Raw genomic sequence first — 16,171 nt, forward strand, 5'->3', positions numbered from 1 at the left:
AGTCACTTTATCTCCATTTTGTGCTTGTGATTCTTGGATTCATATCGAGATTTTTGGCTTCTGCAGAGTGCCTTTATCAGAAGCTAACTCCACCCTTTGCCCCCAAATTTTTGGACAAAATTAGAACCGGACAAATGTCGGGCATATTCTTCTAGTATCTGGCAAGATGATTGCTGCAGCCAATGATATATTCGAGATCCTATTATTTGATAGCTGGGGCAATATAACTTTTGTATATTCATGTGCTTCCACTGTCAGCTGATTTGGTCATCTACTCTAGTGACATTTGCGAATTTGTTTTTAGAGCTAGGTTTGCAGAATTATGGTAACAGTGTGATGTTGGCATTTCGCCTGTTGAGTTAGTTTTGGTGCTCTTCATTCTCGATGTGTCGTTTCTTGCTGCTGCTGGACCTCAACTTACAAAATTTCTGTAGATGTTGATTTGTGCCTGCTTGTGGCTTAATAGGTGAGTTGTAACATTGATCTGAGTTCTTTTACTGTTGAACTGAACTTCAGTTACTTCCTAGGGAAGATGCGACTCCTAGTTTCTGTCTTAGGATTGTGGCATGGCTTATTTTATACAATTCTCCGGCTACATCTGTTTAGGGACTAGTTTCCTCATTTCACCTGAAGACTTAAGTTGAGGATCAGTAAAGTGTCAAACTCATGCGGAAGGATTTCAATTATGTTGTACTCATCGCCTAAGTTGTTCGGACTCTGGTGCGGGTATCCGATACGGGTACGGATTCGAGAGTTTGATCCGGCAAAATCTTAATTTTACGATTCGGGGATGTAGATCTTGGTTGTTGGGATTCGGCTAAGAAAAGTCAAAATTATAAAAAATAGAGCTATAAAGATATTCTAAATTTTGAGAGATATTCTGTGAAAAACTTGCATGTATATTGTAGCAGCGAGTATGAGAAAAAATGACTAATGTTGAAGGTATGTTATTTTTCATGTTTTTAATCTGCTTTATCTTTTATGTTAAGAAATCGAAATCTCAATTTTTCCTCAAATTTGGCCATGGCTGAATCCCAAACGTATCCCGCACATGCACCCGTCCCAGCGTTGTGTCGAGATAAGTTCGGTATCAAAAATGAAGAGTCCGCAACTTTGTTCATAGCTCAATCTGAGGCTCATCTGTCCCCCATCCCGTTGGACAAACCTTCCGATTTGCCCCTACCTTGTCTTTACAATTCACTCGTCTTTGCCAGTCATTGAAAGCAATTTAGGGGTTTAGTCCTCTTTCTCCACTCGAGTCTGAAGTTCAGTAGCTTTTATCGTTGACGACTATTTGCCTTAATAAGACGAGCAATCTAGGTGCTTAGTCTTCTTTCTTCACTCGAGGATGAATTCAGCAGCTCTCATTGCTGACAAGCACTTGTGCTAATAAGACAAACTGGTGAACAGCTCTGCAACGCCCTGGTGCTATATGGTACATGTAGAAGCTAAGCTTGGTGTCTATTTGCCGTTTCTGGTAGGGGTGGGTGTTAGGGGGCAGTTTGGATTGGGTATGAAAATTTCGGTTTGGATTTTTGATTTTCGGTTGAAGAAATGATAATCCAAATAAGCTCGGATTGGATCGGATTTTTAAGTTCGGTTTCGGATTAATTGGTTTGGATATTTTGAATTTTTGGTTTTGAGCTTATAAGTTGAGATTTTTTTTAAATTTCTTTTTACAAAAATAAATACCCAAATAAAGTACTCATGTTAAATTGTCTGAAAAGTTCCTCATTCTTAGTGCAATCATCCAAATATAGTATTCAAGTAATAAAATTATAATCAAGGAAATGCAACAGAGACATTAATACGGCCGATAAGAAGTAGTAATAGTAAAATCATATCCAAATAGAAAGTATTCTGACAGTAACTAAATAATTAATATTGAATATACGAGATATAATCTAATGGGTATGGTATTGAACTTATTACTATTGGCATATAGATAATTGACTAAATATAAACTATAAAATTTTGAATTTTCGAATATAAAAAAATTCGAAGTATCAAATCTAATATCCAATTCGAAATCCAAAATTTTTAAAACTAAATCCAAAATCCAAACCAAAAATCCAAAAAAATTGGATTTCGGGTTTGCCCAAACTATGCCCACCCCTTGTTTTTCTATTATACCTCTATTAAGAGTTTGAATTGACAAACAACAAAGTAAAAGTATCAGCTTATGTGTATTTTGTCGGAGATGAAAAGTAAAATGCAAACTGCACCTTTTCTGTTTACTATAGATGCTATAGTTGTGATTTTTTTTTTCGATCAAACTTGAAAAAATATTTAGCCACGCATCTTTGCAGTTATAATGATGTGAAGATGTACGAGTAATATTTTTTGTAAGAAAATTGGGTCCACCCATAAGGGTACTTTAAGGTTCAATAAGGTTATTAGTACACTTACCGTATACACTAAAGACATACTCTGAATAGTATTTTTTTCTCTCTCTCTCTCAATCCAAACAAGGATTTAGACTGTGGAATTGGGAGTTGCTCCAACACACCGTGACAACCACCGCCGACCAGTAATTCCAGTTGCGGTTCGTCCGTTCCTTCCGCTACAAGAACAAGTAAGTTCTCGTTTTACGATTTACGCGCTAAATCTAATGTGTTTAGATTAACGTGTTCCTTCATTGGTATCAGAGCCATAGGCTGATTTTCTGGCTCGGAATAAAATATAAAATAGTTTTGATTTTCTACGTGAATGTTGAACTATTTGTATTTTTCTGTGTTATTAGATGATTAATATGTTTAATCTCAACAAGATAATTATTTTATCTGTTTAATCGAAACTAGTTTTCAGATCTGCTCCATTGGGTATTATAATTCAAGTTTCATTAAACACTGATTTAAATTAAGTAAAGAATCAGTTTATAATTCGACTATTATCGGAAGTGATTAATTTTTAAAAAAAAATCAAACTCTCTGATTAGCATCCCCATCCTCTGTTGCCGCCAAAAACCATCGTTGTCTGACGGTGGCTGCTTTTAGAAGCTACTACCAAACTAGAAAAAGAAATTAAGAGACTTTCTCCCTTTTTCACCGATAGTCGAACTAAAATTGGCGTTCGTACTCCAGTAGCCATGACAAAGAGTAGAATAGAAGAATTTATTTCTTCTTCCACGAAACTGCAATGACTAGACAAGGAAGAAGAAAATAAAGTTCTCTTCCTAAATAAATATTATAGAAAGAATGAGAAAAGCATGGAACTTCGTGTTCCATGGCTATGGCAGAGATTAGTTTTTTTGAAAAGGGGGAGTCTTCTTTTTCAACCAAAAATGAAGCTATGCTTCAATGGGAATTGTCCACTTGTGAAAATTGTCTAGCTAGAAAATCTGCAAGAAAATCTTTTGGTCAGGCGACTAGAGCCGAATATCCTTTGCAATTAGTCTATTCAGACATCTGTGGGCCTATAAATGTTAGGGATAGGCATGGAGCAGGTTATTTCATCACATTTATTGATGACTTTACCCGTTTTAGTTATGTCTATTTAATTTCCCACAAATCAGAAGCAATAAGTTGCTTCAAACGCTATATGAGCTTAGTGGAAAATCAATTAGACAAGAAGATAAAAACTCTTCGAATTGACCGTGGTAGTGAATACTTATCAACCCAGTTTAATAATTTATGTGATGAAAAGGGAATAGTTCATCAGTTGACTATCCCAAATACTCCACAACAAAATGGTATTGCGGAGAGAAGAAACAGAACGCTCCTAGAAATGGTTAGGTCAATGATGGCACAAGCTAACCTCCCAAATGGTTACTGGGGTGATGCGTTGCTCACTGCCACCTTTGTGCTTAACCAAGTGCCTACAAAATCAGTTACTACTACTCCATATGAGTTATAGACTGGAAGACAACCCGACCTGAGTGTATTAAGACCTTGGGGTTGTGTTGCCTATACATATGATTCCTCTCACAAATATGGAAAATTGGGCTCAAGAGGAAAGAAGAGTATCTTTATAAGATATTCTGAAACCTCAAAGGGTTATGTGTTTATAGGTCAGCAAGACAGTGGGAGTGTAACTGAGTTTGAATCACGAGATGTCACATTCTTAGAGGATGAGTTCCCTAAGAAGGGAGAGGTAGTCAAAACCTAACCTTATTTGAGATAATGGATCAAGAAGTACAAGGATCACTTCATTCGAGTGGGAAAATTCTAGCGGATGATGGATTAGTTTCGCATCAAAGACCTCCTTCATCATCAGATGCGAATGAAAGTAATTCTTTTACATTTAGTGGAAGTGACCAAATGGATCTTGTTCCAAGTGAGAGCGAGATGGCCACAAATTTTGTTCCAAGTGGGAGTATCATTTAGGAACAATGATGAATCACAAATAAGACGTGGTTCTCGTAAAAAGATTCCCCACCGATGATTTGATGTTGAAGGCAGTGAACTGTTTATGATGCTCATACAAGAAGAAAACGAGCCTAAAAATGCAAAAGTGGCTCTCTCATGCCCTTCTAAGGATAAATAGACAAAAGCAATGGAAGATGAATTGGAGTCTATGAGAGTCAACAAAATTTAGGAACTAGTTGACCTCCCTGAAGGACGCAAAGCAATTGGGAGCAAATGAGTTCTCAAAATTAAGCTCAAGGTTGATGGCACAGTTGAGAGATATAAGGCTCGACTGGTGGCGAAAGGGTATACACAACAGAAAGGAATAGACTACAAAGAGACTTTCTCGTTTGCTGTACGATTTACCTCAGTTCGCCTGGTTCTAGCTATTGTTGCAAGCTTGGATCTTGAATTACATCAGATGGATGTAAAGAGTGCCTTTCTCAATGGAGAACTAGACGAAGAAATCTATATGGAACAACTTGAGTGTTTCATTGAAAATGGCCACGAACAAAAGGTATGTAGACCTTTGAAGTCTATTTATGGCCTCAAACAATCTTCAAGGCAGTGGTATATACGCTTTCAGAATGTTGTTGTATCCAATGGTTTTACCATGATAGATGAAGACCATTGTGTTTATACCAAAAGATCAAGGAACAAGCTTGCGATTTTAACATTGTATGTAGATGATATACTTATAGCTGGAAATGATAAGGAGTTTATAACCGAGATAAAGTCAGTGTTGTCATCTCAATTTGAGATGAAAGATATGGGCAAACCTGCATATATTCTTGGAGTTAAGATTTCAAGAGATCGTATCTCTCACAAGAGAATTGCATTAGAAAAGTTCTTGAACGATTCAATATGAAAAATAGTACCCCAATTGAAACTCCTATCAGTAAAGGCCACACCTTGGGAAGTCATATGTGTCCTATGACTCCTGAAGAGACATAAAGAATGAGTCGAGTTCCTTATAGGAATGCAATCGAAAGTCTAATGTATGCTATGGTGTGCACTAGACCTGATATCTGTCAAGCAGTTGGCTTGGTAAGTAGATATCAAACCGACCCAGGTTTAGAACATTATCAAGCAGTAAAGAGTATAATGAGATATCTAAAGGGAACTGCTGGTTATGCCCTTTGTTACCAAGGCGGCAAGGATCTACGATTAGTTGGATACAATGATGCTGATCATGGAGGAGATCTAGACTAAAGAAAGTCTACCTAAGGATATATTTTCTTACTCAGTGATGGTGCCATATCACAGATTAGTAAGAAATAATCATGTGTATCACTATCTAGGATGGAATCCGAATATGCGGCTCTCGCATCAGCAGCACAAGAAGCTGTTTGGTTGAAAAAGTTCTTGGAACACTTGTTAGATATTGTTGAAAATACTGAATCAGTATTAGTCTACTGTGACAGTGAGGCTGCAATATCCTCCACCAGGACCCTAAGTTTCATTGTAAAACCAAACATATAGATATCAAGTATAACTATGCGAGAGACATGGTTAGGCGGAAGGTAGTGAATGTGAGGTATGTGTCTAAAAAAGATATGTTAGCAGATCCATTGACCAAACCTTTGCCTAGAGATGCATTTGTCAGACACATTAGGTCTCAAGGCTTGCGTAAACTATGAGATACTTTATTTTGTTATTTATTTTCCCGTGTTCACAACACTAATGTTCTTTGATTACCAGTAAAGTTGATTTACATACATACATATTTTTATTGTTGAATGTTATATGCATTCTTTATTTTTTTTGATAAGTATATCAGGTAGACAAGAGGTTGGCCTTCTCACACAGGCAACCGCCTCCTTATCTTAGTGATATTAGGAGATGAGGCATGGTTTTAAGCAAAACTATCATAAGGATAATTTGAGAGCTATTCGCTTAAAATCAAAATGTCGCTTAAACAATGGCATAAGGTCATTAGGGTGAAAAACGTTCACCTAGTCTACTTTGTGAGCCAGATGTAAGTTAAAAATGATATGTTGATCAAAGAACTCAAATTTAGATACTTATGGTGTCTAAATATCATATGTACATCATTATTTATGAGATAAAGACATACGCTCCTTGGGAAAAGGGAGAAAATACTATAGCATATGTTTCATACCATGTTTGCTAATGTCGACCAATTGGGTTAACATAAATCCATTCTCAACTTATTGTTGTGTGAGACCGGAGCTTTTATGATGGCTCAAGATTTTGTACCCTCAGAGATTCCAATCAGATACTTGAGAGTTGAGACTTAGTGTGATGTTAGCTATCTTAGTGTGTTTCCAAAAGACCATGTACACAGATTCGGTCTAGCAGAGCATATCTAGAAAAGCAGTCATACTAATATTAAGGGGATCGTGAGAAGAGGAAGATCATTGATGGAATCTCATTTATTTGTATTCACTGGTGCACCAATTATAACTTATGAGTTATGGTTGTGAATACAAGAAATAATGATATATGAGATTTTGAGACTATATCAAATGTGATTTATATGATCTAGGGTACTGCATACTTTATGATCTACTTGCAGGTTTGACTCAACTAGAGACTATATACTCCTAACAAATGTATAACACTTAGTTCTCATAGTATGCTGGTCGCACAGTCTACTTCCCTATATGAATGATTGAGGATATGAGAATATGTTTCTCAGATTAGATGAGCACTCCCATTATGTATGAGTGGGAGATGTAGGAAAATTGGGTCCACCCATAAGGGGTGCTTTAAGGCCCAATAGGGTTATTAGTTAACCCTAATATTCCCTATGTAAGTACACTTACTGTGTACAGTAAAGACATACTCTGAACAATATTTTTACTCTCTCTCTCTCTCTCTCTCTCTCTCTCTCTCTCTCTCTCTCAATCCAAACAAGGTTTTAGACTTTGGATTTGGGGGTTGCTCCAATACACTGTGACAACCACCGCAAACTAGTAATTCCTGCCGCGGTTTGTCTGTTCCTTCTGCTTCTTCTATAAGAACAAGTAAGTTCTCATTTTACAATTTACGCGCTAAATCTAATGTGTTTAGATTAACGTGTTTCTTCAATTTTAAAAGGAACGGGAATAGAAACAAGAAAATTGGTATTGTCCTTCACAAAAAAGAAAGAAAAAATCAAGATTGAAAAACCCGACTTTGTTGGTTTGGTTTGGTTTATATATATATATATATATATATATATATATATATATATATATATATATATATATACCTAATTTAAAAGCTCGAACCAACCTGACCTGTGTACATCCCTAATGCACACATACTTGTGTCATTGCCGTCTGATGTTTGTACCTTTTTAACCACTACACATCATATCCCTCACAAGGAATGAGCTACTTCATAAGTCGCGCATCAAATACATCAAATGGTCATTTTTTTGAACTTTGCATTCGATATGCTCGCAATACTTCAAAATTCAAATACTACTGATGTGATGCCAAAATGCTTTACTTTTAGCACATTACTCGCCCTATATTTTGTTGGTCTAATGAGTTATTGTGTTATATTTGAGCTAAATTATGTTGTTTTATGTGTAGGAACATCAGAAAGAATCATCAAATGAAAATTGCACAAAAAAAGGACAAAAATACAAGAAAAGAGCACAAAAGGATCAAGTATCCAAACTGTGCTACAGACCAGGCTTTGCAGGTCTATAGCCAGGTTGACCGTGCTATAGACTAGGCTTTGCGAGGTCTATAGCCAGGTCGACCGCGCTATATACCAGGCTTCGCAGGGTCTATAGTTAGGTCGACCGCGCTATAGACCAGGCTTCGTGAGGTCTATAGCATGGTAAATACAAGTCGCAGGTTAAAAGACCCAAACCCAAAATTGGACCGAGGGATTGAAATAAATACTCCCCAAATGAGTTATTCTAGGGTTGGCCATGATTTTAGAGAAGAAAGGCTGCCAAGCACTGTGGAGCAAGAATCAAACGAGTTTTCCCTTCCTTTATCTCTTTACTTTGTAGTTTCATGTCTTTAAACATTATATTGATTGTTGTTGTATTTATGAGTAGCTAAACTCTTTAATCTAAGGTTTGATGGAACCTATTGGAGGATGATTCTTTACTGCGTTTAATATAGATTCTACTTGTTCAACTATATTTTTATTGTTGTTAATTGAAGAGCTCTCAATTAACTGTTTCTATTTAGTGTGTATATTGCTTGAGAGAGAGTGCACATTTAGGTAGTTGTTGAATAACACCACTGCTAACGTAGTTGAGAGATCGATACAGAGGGTTTAAAGGTGGGATTAGAGATAACGAAGCCTTGATGCGATCGCCGTGAGCGGTAAATTAGTTCCAGCTAGCGTAGTTTGAGAGAATACGTCTAGTAATTATAGTAGTTACTCGAGATAGAGAGCTACATCACTTAAAGTACTCACGATTGGTAGAAAATATTTGGGCGAATTCATAGGAATCGTAGCGGGAAAGATTCCGACAATAGGGGAAATCATAACCTTAGACTTTTCCAAATCTTGTCTACAATATTTGCCTTGTTAGTTATAAATTACTGCATTTTTAATTACTTTGATCTTAGTTAGTAAACTCTCAAATTGTTTTATAATATTTCTGAAGGTTGATTATTTGAATTCATGCAAAACTATTAGTTGTAATTAACATGTTATTTCCTTGTGGGATTCGACTCCGGACTTGTAAACCAGATAATATTTGCAACGACCGCTAGACCCCTTAGGAGGCATAGTTGGGCGTGATCAAATTTTGGCGCCGTTGCCGGGGAAGCAACAATGTTACTAATTACATCTATAAGAATTGTTAGAATTCTTAGTTTAGTAAATTTTCTCTATTTTTATTCATTACATTGAAATTCTAACGTTTGTGGTCTTGTGTGTTATAAGTGTATGCCTAGAAATTCTTCAAGAACGGGTGAATTGTTTGAAGCATTACCGGATCCTGAGAAAACTTTCAAGGCATTAAATCGTGCAAACAAGAAAGACAAACTACATCATCACCCAAGAGAACAAATTGAACCAGACATGGGTGATGCTTTGGATAATCAAAACAATCAAAACAATGTGAATGACCCGAATAATCAGGGTGTGGCACCTCTTGTTCCAGAAGTAGCTTTGTATGACTGGGCACAACCCACTGCTGAAAATTTAGCAACTGCAATTGCAGTCCCTCAGATACAAGCGGAGTCATTTCAAATCAGAAACAACATGCTACATCTGCTGCAAAACAAGAGATTGTTCTCCAAGTCTTAAATTGAAGATCCACAGCAACATCTAATTTTTTTTTGTCAATTTGTGTCACGTAAAGGCAACCAAATATGACACCGGAAGAAATAAGACTATTGTTGTTTCCATTCTCAGTGACAGGAGAAACCCAAACTTGGCTTAATTCTCTCCATATAAATTCCATCACAACTTGGGAGTAATTAGTCACGCAATTTTTGAATAAGTTCTACCCACCCAATAAGACTGCCAAGCAGGTTGATGAGATATTGAGCTTCAGGCAGAAACCAAGTGAAATATTACAAGAAACATGGGAGAGATTCAAAGGTATGCTGGTTAAGTGTCCACATCATGGCATTCCAGATCAGATGTTGGGACAACTGTTTTACATGGGATTCGCGGACAACTTGAAGGACAATGTTGATGCTTCAGTAGGTGGAGTATTTTTAAGCAAGTCATTTAGAGAGTTTAAGGTCCTGCTAGATAAAATGGCTCAAAACTCGGGATGAATGACAAGAGATTCCACAATCACCCCTATAGTTCACTCAGTAGCATTGGACCCGAACAATTCCATAGCCGAAAATATGGCCACTCTGATGACGCAAATGAGTATCCTCACCAAGAAGATTGATGAATCAGGCCAGAAGCAGGTACACATAGTTGACACGACTAATGGGGGATTATGTACACCATGCATTAACCAACCATACGTGTGTTCATAGAGTGGTGAAAGTGATAACCAGAACTATCAAGAGAACATGAACTATGTGGGTAACTATGGAGGCCAGAGGCAAGGTTGTCAGAATTGGGGGCAGCAAAATTAGCAATATAGACCAACACATCAACAATACAATAACACCAACAATCCTTGAGCTATGCGACCACAGGGTCAAGTAGTACCCTACCAAATTCAACAAGGATACAACCAGCAAAATCAGCAGCTAACTTATCAACAACCTCAACAACAGCAGATAGAGAGGCAGGATGATGAGTTATCTGAAATTAAAAGAATGTTGCAACAACTCATAGGGGCCAACGGGAAAATGGAAGAAATGGTCCACCAAATGCAAGAAAAGGCAGTGTCACACGATTCAGCTATCAAGGGCATTGAGATTTAACTAGGGCAATTATCCATGGCCCTTAACAATCGTCCTCAAGGGACATTACCTGCAGACACACATGTCAATTCAAAAGAGCAGGGCCCGAAGTCACTTATGGAGGTGCGCTTGAGAAATGGTAGAGATCTTGATTTAGAGCAAGAAATTGCTCATGAGAGCCGGTCAACTGAAACACTTTTGTTAGTGCCAATTGAGTTAGATGAGTCAACATGGCTAACAGAAGTAAGAGTGCAACCGGCCCACGAGGAAATAGACAAGGAAAAATAGGTTGCGAAGGAGACTGAGAAAATGCAAGAGAAGGTTTTAGAAAAAGTGCCTGAGCAGGATCTAACTCAAGCCACAGAAAATAAGCGACCTCCAACACCTTTCCCGCAGAGGTTGGTCAAATATCATAAGGATGAACAATACAAAAAATTCATGGAAATGCTGAAGCAAATTCAGATAAACATTCCTCTAATTGATGCTTTGAGGGAGATTCCTGGTTATGCAAAAATGATGAAGGACTTGATGTCTCGTAAGTTTGACTTACAAGACTTGGCAACTGTCACATTGACACAGACTTGTAGTGCTGTTGTGTCAAGACCTATAGCTGAGAAGTTATCCGACCCTGGAAGCTTCACAATTCCATGCACCATAGGTAACTATGCATTTGCCAAAGCATTGTGTGATTTGGGAGAAAGTATAAATCTGTTGCCATTGTCTATCTATAAAAAGTTAGGCATTGGAAGAGCAAGGCCCACATCCAAGTTACTGCAACTAGCTGACCGAACGGTGAAAATGCCATCAGGTATACTTGACGATGTACTTGTGCAAGTTGGAAAATTCATATTTCCAACAGATTTTGTCATTCTGGACTGCAAGGTTGATGAGGAGATTCCCATAATTTTGGGAAGGTCGTTCTTGGCCACAGGGAGAGCTCTAATTTATTGTGAAATGGGGGAGCTGAAGATGAGGCTGAATAATGAAGAAATAACATTTAATGTGCAAAAGTCTATGTGGCGACCCAGTGAGTTTGCAAATTGCTATTTCTTAGACACGGTGGATGTAATCATGGAGGAAGATGATGAGACACTTAATGCAAAAGACCCTCTAACAGGCTGCCTTATGAACTTAGAAGAAGTAAATGGTGAAGACTTGGCAGAATGGGTGTTGGTTCTTCAAGGGCAAGGGTACTGGAAACAAGAGCTCGAATTTGAGCCTTTACACTCGAAAGAAAGAAAAAACCCTTCATCCAAGCCATCGATCGAAGCACCACCACAATTGGAGCTGAAACCGCTTCCATCTCACCTTAGATATGCTTTCTTGGGACCTAATTCGACTTTACCTATTATTATCTCATCTGGTTTGTTAGATGTGCATGTAGAACAACTTTTGCAGGTGTTAAAAGAGTGCAAGAATGCAATTGGTTGGACCATTGTAGACATTAAGGGTATCAGCCTGACCTTCTGCATGCATAAAATTCTACTGGAAGATGGGCACAAACCCTCCATAGAACATCAACGAAGGCTAAACCCTAACATGAAAGAAGTTGTAAAGAAGGAAGTGATTAAGTGGTTAGATGTGGGAATTATTTTTTCCATCTCAGATAGCAACTAGGTTAGCCCAGTTCAGTGTGTGCCAAAGAAAGGTGGGATGATTGTTGTGCAAAATGAGAATAATGAATTAATCTTAACAAGAATAGTCACAGGATGGCGAATTTTCATGGACTACAAAAGATTGAACAAGGCCACCCGAAAAGATCATTTTCCCTTCCCGTTTATTGATCAGATGCTAGATAGATTGGTAGGGAGGTCCCATTTTTGTTCTTGGATGGATACTCGAGGTACAACCAGATATCTATTGCCCCGGAGGATATAGAAAAAATGTCATTCACCTATCCATATATCATTTATGATTTTCGGAGAATGTCGTTTGGCCTATGCAATGCACCCGCCACATTCCAAAGGTGCATGATGGCCATCTTCACAGATATGGTAGAGGATATAATGGAGGTTTTCATGGATGATTTCTCAGTGGTGGGGAAATGCTTTTGATGATTGCCTTAGAAATCTGAAAAGAGTGTTGCGGAGATGTACAGAGACTAATTTGGTGCTGAACTAGGAAAAATACCATTTTATGGTATAGGAAGGTATAGTCTTGGGATACCTAGTGTGAAGTAAGGGCATTGAGGTGGATCATTCCAAGATTGATGTAATAGAGAAGCTTCCACCACCCACTTCCATCAAGGCAATAAGAAGTTTCCTTGGTCACGCCGGTTTTTACAGGCGGTTTATAAAAGATTTTTCCAAGATTGTTAACCCTTTGTGTAAATTGCTTGAAAAAAATCACCCTTTGTGTTTTCTGATGATTGCAGGGTAGATTTCGAAAGATTGAAGAAGAGGCTAGTGTCTGTACCTATCATAGTTGCATCTGACTGGAGCAACCATTTAAGCTGATGTGTGATGAAAGTGACCATGCCATGGGAGCAGTACTTGGACATAGAAAAGATAAAATCATGCATCCAATATACTATGCAAGTAGAATGTTGAATGGCGCCCAACTGAATTACACAGTGACAGAAAAAGAGATGCTAGCAGTGGTGTTCGCATTTGACAAATTTCGGTCTTACTTGATAGGCTTGAGGGTAATTGTTTATACTGACCATGCTGCTCTCAGGTACTTAATTGATAAAAAGGAAGAAAAGTCGCGCCTGATTCGATGGGTTCTCCTACTGCAAGAGTTTGACTTGGAAATTCGTGACCGAAAAAGAACGGAAAAACAAGTTTCCGATCACTTGTCCAGGCTTGAAGGAGCTAAAACGAAGGTTGAGGTGAAAGATATCATGGAGAATTTCCCGGATGAACAACTGTTAGCCATGAGACTTGAGGAAGCACCACGGTATGCCGACATTGCAAACTACCTAGCAAGCGGTATTGTTCCCTATGAATTGTCTTCTGTGCAAAAAATAAAATTCTTTAGTGATTGTCGCATGTATTTATGGGATGAACCATATTTGTTTCGGATTTGTATTGATAACATGATCTGGAGATATATTCCCGATATAGACCAAGCTTCTGTTTTGCAGGCATGCCATGCTTTGCCTTATGGAGGTCATTTAGGAGGAGTAAGGACAACTGCTAAAGTTTTGGAGTCGGGCTTCTATTGGCCGACGTTGTTTAAAGATGCACACTTTTGGATAAATAGATGTGATGAGTGTCAAAGGACGGGGAATATTTTCCGTCGACATAAGATTCCCATGAAAATCTATTGTTATAAGGTGAATCTAGTACAAAATTGCCCAATATGGAAGTTCCAACCGTCTCACCTGCTTAGCAAATACACAACATCCCCTAAAAATGATAAAAAGTTCTATTTATACTAAGCTAAAATTTTCGGACAAAAATACCCCTACAGAGGTTACGTGGCCGCGTAATTCTAACCGCGGCCGCACTCTTCCGCTCTTTCTTTAGCGGCCGCATAATTCTAATCGCGGTCCGTGTTCTTCACTTCTGGATCTGGGTTAAGCATGGTTTTTCGGACCGCGTAATTTCTATAGCGGTCGCGTAGGAGACTTTTGCGGCCGCATAATCTTGACAAGAACCGCATTTCTTGTTTTTGCTTAAAATGTAAGCTCTCTGAACCTCAGCAATCGCGGTCTGCATAATTCCAATCGCGGCCGCGCATGTACTTTCGCGGCCGCACCTTGCTGACGCGGTCCGCGCTCATGTTTTAGTCCAAAAATCGATCTCGAAATAGTGCTCGCGACCGCGTTGTAGCTTTCGCGGCCGCACAATCTTTGTGCGGTCCGCGTTTCACATCTTTTGGCCCAGTCTTGGATTTTGTTCAAGTTTTGACTCCTTTATGAGTTGATTATGACTACTTTGGCTCATTTTGAACAGTCCCTACAAGCAAGCATATTACCTTAGTTTCCGGGAATATCTTCACGCATTTTTGGCCCTAAACACAAGTAAAAGAGAGCAAATAATAGGTTAAAATCCCTACTTATCAACTCCCCCAAACTTAAGCTTTTGCTTGTCCTCGAGCAAATAAGGTAATTCTCACCTCTACAAGAAAAATAAAAGGATATTTCAGTTGGCCTAAGGTAACTCCATCAAGCATCAATTGGGACTAACAATTACCCTCAACACAAATGAATTATCAACAACATCATGTTATGACCTTTTGAGTACTATAGTTCTATTGTGACACTAGAGCATCAAGAGTTGACTCAATTCATCAAGGAAGCTCGCTCTATCACGTAGGTCATTGTGGATCCCAAATTCCTCCTCCTCTACTCTCCATGAGAAAATCTCACTTTTTAGAAAGTACCACTCAAAACAAGGATTGTGAAGAAGTGCGCTCATCACTCTCAAAAGAATGCCACAAGTCCGGCTCTAAGTACCATAAGCTTTCCCCTTATGTAAATCACCACTAATGTAAGCTCACTCAACTTGAAATCATATAGGGCTTTAATGGGATGTAATGAAGGCTTTTGGATCAAAGTAGGACTTATCGAGCTATGATGGTTTCATCTTTCCTTAAGCACTCCATTTTCTCATTTCAGCTCATACTTTCTTGACCCTTTGAGTCATTTTCTTCTTCCTTAGGGGAACTAGAGAGACACACCGTCACTTTTTATTACTCATGACAATCATTTTTCTCCTTTTCTCATAATTCCATTCCTTTCATCATTGCGTTCTTTGAATCCCTTCAACCTTCACTTTCTTTTTGACGTATTTCTTTTTGGCTTTTCTTCCTTTTCTTTGCCTTTCCTTTTCATCATTTCTTTTTATTTTTTGAACCTTTTATAACTTTCAAATTCTTCGTCTCTCCCCCAAACTTATGCCTTTTCCAATTGTTCATCATGAATGCTAAGGAAAGATTTGGTGCCAAGAGAGGGTCATTATAGAACGGATAAAGGCTTGTAATGTGGCTATTGAATGAAAAAGGCTTAGGCTCAAAGGGGTTGAATAGGGATATAAAATTGGTAGGCTACGAAAGCTTTCAAAGTTCAAAATGGACCAAGGAGAGCCTACAATCATTTCTCAAGTCGAGCTACACGTAGAATTTCGCCTAGACAAACATTAAGGGCAAGTTCTAGACTTATTGGCATGGGACTTGGACTTGCAATTCAATACCTCACCTCTCAAGCTGCTGGATTGTTAAAGAGAATAGAGTCGAGGGCCCACAACAACCCTAGCTAAGATTGAAAATCACACATGGCTCAAGAAAACCACTCGATGATTGTTTTAGTCAACTCAAGAGTCTAAAGGTCACAACTAGAGCTAATCTTTGTCAATCAACTTGTCTCTAATCATGAGGTCGAAGGTAAATGTGTTAGTACTAAGTGAAGCCTGCTTGAGACACTTTTATTTATTACTACTACTATATACACCAAAACAAAATAAAAATGAACTCGATCCCTTAAGAAGGTTGTCACGCCATCCATCAGTAGGAAGAGCCACTCAGTTCACACAACATCTACCTTTGGAAAGAACTGTGGCATTAAGAAAACAAAAGGCTTAT

General features: G+C 38.2%; 1 non-coding gene across 1 annotated transcript; it reads right to left on the reverse strand.

Annotated features, from left to right (window-relative positions):
* Window positions 1-9,799: 9,799 nt before the first annotated feature.
* On the reverse strand, window positions 9,800-9,906 carry LOC142174068 (small nucleolar RNA R71). The gene has a single exon (XR_012703418.1). It is a non-coding gene; the product is annotated as a small nucleolar RNA R71 (small nucleolar RNA).
* Between the last annotated feature and the right edge of the window lie 6,265 nt (window positions 9,907-16,171).

The sequence above is a fragment of the Nicotiana tabacum genome, chromosome 19 (assembly GCF_000715075.1).
Source record: "Nicotiana tabacum cultivar K326 chromosome 19, ASM71507v2, whole genome shotgun sequence".
Classification (NCBI taxonomy): domain Eukaryota; kingdom Viridiplantae; phylum Streptophyta; class Magnoliopsida; order Solanales; family Solanaceae; genus Nicotiana; species Nicotiana tabacum.